The sequence below is a fragment of the Pelecanus crispus genome, chromosome 3 (genome assembly GCF_030463565.1).
Source record: "Pelecanus crispus isolate bPelCri1 chromosome 3, bPelCri1.pri, whole genome shotgun sequence".
NCBI lineage: Eukaryota > Metazoa > Chordata > Aves > Pelecaniformes > Pelecanidae > Pelecanus > Pelecanus crispus.
Window position 1 is genome coordinate 20,403,729 of NC_134645.1, and position 4,516 is coordinate 20,408,244.

The 4,516-nt window shown below is 47.5% G+C and overlaps 1 long non-coding RNA gene across 1 annotated transcript; it reads right to left on the minus strand.

Annotated features, from left to right (window-relative positions):
- Positions 1 to 999: 999 nt before the first annotated feature.
- LOC142593285 (uncharacterized) lies at positions 1,000 to 3,053 on the minus strand. The gene is made up of 2 exons (XR_012830950.1): positions 2,792 to 3,053; positions 1,000 to 2,007 (listed from the first exon to the last, which is right to left on the minus strand). It is a non-coding gene; the product is annotated as an uncharacterized LOC142593285 (long non-coding RNA).
- Between the last annotated feature and the right edge of the window lie 1,463 nt (positions 3,054 to 4,516).

Here is a 4,516-nt window from a genome sequence, read left to right on the forward strand (position 1 = left end):
AAATTTCTGCTGAACAGTACAGTGTGCTAGAGGCTTTCCCCCTGTGGCCTGTATAACTGTATAAATTAGCAGAAGAAATTACAATTATTCTGGTACCACACAACAATATAAAAAAGATCAGCTGAGAGTAACTTCCACTGGGCAGGTTTCTTAATAGGGACTAGTAGCCTACTTTGGTTGCCTCACTGCAAAGCTAGGTATGTGTGTATCCATCAGCTTAATAGACTACATGCCACCATGGATCGTGTTGTGGAGGCCCAAAAGTGGTGTTATTGACCTAAAAATCAATTGGGCACATTCATGGTCTGCTTATTCAGTAAGATGGTGCAATTGTAACCTCTGGCTCAGAAAGTCCTAAATGGCTGATGGTCAGAAGCTGAGTGTGTTGTACTGGGTGCTTGCCTTGCTTCTCACTCTGCTCCTCTAGGCAGCTCGTGATGGCCACTGTCTGTAATGGTCGTGGGTACATGGCCCTTTGACTTGATGTTGCCCAGAGAGGTAGTGGAGGCCCCATCCCTGGCAACATTCAAGGTCAAGTTGGACGGGGCTCTGAGCAACCTGATCTAGTTAAAGCTGTCCCTGCTCACTGCAGGGGGGTTGGGCTGGGTGACCTCTAAAGGTCCCTTCCAACCCAAACCATTCTATGATTCTAAGATGTGGTACAGCCAGTTTTGTCTCTACCAGACCATAGATGTCTTGCACCAACCTCAAGAGAACAGCAGTACTTAGGAAGCTACGGTACTGTATGCATCACAAAAAGAACAAACGTAGCCAGTGGGGCAGCCAACCATAACGCTAGACTAAAGTCAGCGTTAACTTTGGGCTTTGGTACATAGGCTAGGAAGAAAAGTAAGTAAGTGTATCTTAACATTGAGAAACCGCAAGTAACCTATTACAGAAAGTGCTGGATAGGCCTAAAAATGGAAAAGCAGCCTCTTACAGAAAGGGAAGAATGGTATTTTGAGTGTGGAAGAGAGTTGAACAAAAAAGGACCCGAGAGAGGTTTTGAAATGTGTTTATTTGTGTCAAGTCTAGGGACTTCTCCTTTTTAAGTAGCTCCAGCATTGGTGGAAATTTTATAATTGGAACTGTGTATAAAATATTGGGCCAAGTAAGTACGACTACCTATGTTATTACCCTAATTTTGGGCAATGACTTGCTGCCCTGAGAGCTACAGGTTATAGGCTGGGAAGCAAGGGCAGGGGGTCTGCTTAAGAAGTCTCCTTTGAGCAAGCAGGATAGCATGTAATCATGTACTTTGTGGCACTCTGCTAAAAAGCGGGAGGAGCAGGAGAGCAGAAGCAGATAGCCGAATGGCAGCAGACAGCTAAGGCAGCCAGCGGAGCCAGAGCACTGCTGGAGTGACTCACAAAGGGCACAGCAGCTTGTAACACCGCTGGGTCTGGTGCAGTTTGGATGCAGTCCTGCTGCCCAGCAGGAAAGTCACCAGCCTCCGCTTTGGAGAAATGCAGATGCAAGATGAGGTGTTTACTGAGGAAGAAAGGAGACAACATAGCAGCTCCTATACCAAGAAATTACAGGAGGGCTCAAAATAGTCTGTGGTTGTATGTTTCTTTTTCTGTCCAGTAAAGTGGTGTTTGTTAAGCCACCTGACTGAATATGTGAGGAGGGGTTAAAAAAAGTGCTTGGTCATCAGTTTAGTTCAATCTTCCCCGATTTCTGAGTGGGCTTTAACTGCTATTAGCATGGCCTCTGTTGTTGTCAGAAGCTTATACTGAAGCATGCTACAGTTATACAGGTGATTGTAACAAACTGTATCAAATCCAGTGTTGCTGACAACAGACTCAGCGAGCACAATATTTAGCTAAACTAAAAATTCATTGTCACTATTAGACTCAGTCACATAGATCTAAAAGCTCTGTGTAAAATGGTGCTAGCCGCCATCAGTCGGTCCTAAGTAGTGGGTTGCGGTCTGACGCTGCTGCTCAAGCTTTAAGTCCATCTCTTCTCCGAAGTGGAAGGGGAAAACAGAATGGAAAGCTCAATCTGTAAAAGATCACGTTTCTATTTTTAATGAGGTGAATCAAAGCAGTAGCCAAGAGGGAATATGTAAGATTTGGAGATCACCTAATTATCACTGAAAATAAGCAGGAAATTCACTCAGTACTCAGTAGTGCTGGCTGGGTATGGTAGCAGCTGACATGCAGTAGCAGCTCCTGCACTGCTGCAGTCTTGTGATTATATTCCTCTCCCAGTTCTTGTAGTTGGGGCAGGAAAGGCAGGGAAAATTTCTTGGGGGTAACAGGGTTCTCCCCCAAATGCTACCTTTTGGCCAAGAACAGCCGCTAAATTTGCTTCAGCTGAAATTGTCTGCCTCTGTCTTGACAAAGCACTTCTGTTTCTCCAGCAAGCAAAATTCTGCTGCAACATGGGAAGTCAGACTATGCTGGCAGGATAACGCAGCTCCAGCAATGGTGGTGTGCACGTCAAATTGTAGCTTTAAAAGCAAAAGCCTGAATTAGGACTTGGACTGTGGACATACAGGAAGATTTTGTTATTTGCTGTCATGACTGCTATTAGGAAAGGGTGCTAAAAATAGCCGTCACAAGAAATCAGCAGGAAAATGACAGTCTATGAACAAAACAACTGCAGTGCAGTGCGAGGCTACTCAAGCTGTAACCCAACTGACTCATTGTCAATGCTGCATTAGGTTTGGGAACTGAAATAGGGAATTGCCTGCAAATTTCATAAACTGCTTATGACTCAGCCTTCAAAGAGGTGATCAGCATGTCAGTCAGCTGTTCTGCTTCAGCAAAGAACTGGTGCTTACTTTAAATCACTCTATTTCCTTTGGATTGTTTCTTCCCAAAAGTAGAAGCGCTCTGAGCCAGAAGTAGTAGTAAAGTAGTAAAACTTCATTCCTGTGGTTCTTCTGGAAACACTTCCACTTACTGCTCTTCCTTTCAGCATCACTACTTTTTTATTCCAGCCCTTCAGCATCTTTTCTGTCCCTGTTGTTTGACCTGAACTTTCAAACCTGCTCTGAGGTTGCTTTCTAATACTGAGAAGTGAAGGCATTTAATGTACTTCTGTCAGTCTGGTTTTATCAAAACTTTCTACACTTTAAACTAGAATGCCTGCAACAAAAGCTTCAAAGGAAAACTAAGTGGTAGTTCAGGCTCTTTAAAAAGTGCAGTGGGATTTGGTAGAACAATTGAATAGCAGGCTTTTTGCTATCACCCAACTACAGACGATAGTTCTCAGTCCTCTCTCAAAACCATGCATGATTCTAAGGTATCCTCCCCCAAGCAATCTGCTCTGCTGCTTTCTAATATGAGTAGCTCATTTCTGCAGTTCTCCTCAAAAGAAATGTTATTGTACCTTTCTGTGAATGAATCCTTCAAATCCGATATAGCTAAGCTGATGTACCCTTTAAAGCAGCTACCCTACAACTATTAGCAGAACTCTAGCAAGTAGGTATGATTTGGCATAGGATTTTTTTTGTGCTGGTTAATTGTAGAAAAGACTGGATGTTATCTAGCTAAGATTGAAATGGTCTTTGTGATAAGAGTGGCTGAATACCATTCTAACTTTGCCTTATAGCCATGTGCACTGCTTCCTGCAAGGCAAAGAAACACGGAATGCCTGTAATTAAATAGGATACGGTGATTTAATTTTGTGGGCCTTTTCTATTGCAACCTTTATTTTTGTGCTCATCTTTCCCCCATCCAGCAAATGAACAGGGGGAGCTTTAAGTAGTGCTTCTCTGAGCAGCTTGTTGCTACAAATCACGAGCTGTAAAACCAGTAGGGACTTCATTGCCCAATCTGCTTACTAGACCAAAACGACCAGAACTACGCTTAGTGAAGCCTTTGAGGGAACCAAAGGGTAAACGCGCACAGCCTTGGGGCTGTGGGTGTAAGACTGGGGGTGGGTGTAAGATTTCCAGCTTTCAGAAACTCCACAGTCCTGGAGCAACAACTGACCCAGCCGGCTTTGAAAACTGCGTTTGGGCCTGGTCACAGGAGACGTGTCCTAGGAGGTGATGGGCTTCGGCTGCACCAAGGGACCTACGAAGGAAACGAAAAGGATAGAGGAAGTGAAGGGGCTGCAGGGGGAACTTGTGGTAGCGTCAAGGAGCCGAATTAACTTCGCAAGTTGTTACTTGCCCTCGGCGCACCTTCTGGAGCAGCGGGTCAGGCCCCCGCGGCGCGGCTCGGCCCGGGCCCAGCAGCGCTCTCCGGCGAGCCCCGGGCACGGCTCGGGGGCTGACGCGGGCGGGGAAGCGCCGCTGTCCCCACGCAGCCCTCTTCCCCGGGCCGCGTCAAACGCACCCGCGGTGCAGGCACCCCCCGATCCCCCGGAACGAAGCCGCCTGGCCGCGGCCGGGGCCGCCGAGACACCTCAGGCCCGCACCAGAACCGGGCCTCAGGGAGGCGCGCGGCGCTCGCCGTGCGCGGTGACGTAGGGGGCGGCCGGAAGCCGTTGGGCGGGGCCGGGCGCGGAGCGGGGGCTGCTGGCGGCGGCGGGGAGCGATGGCGGCGCCGGGCGGGCG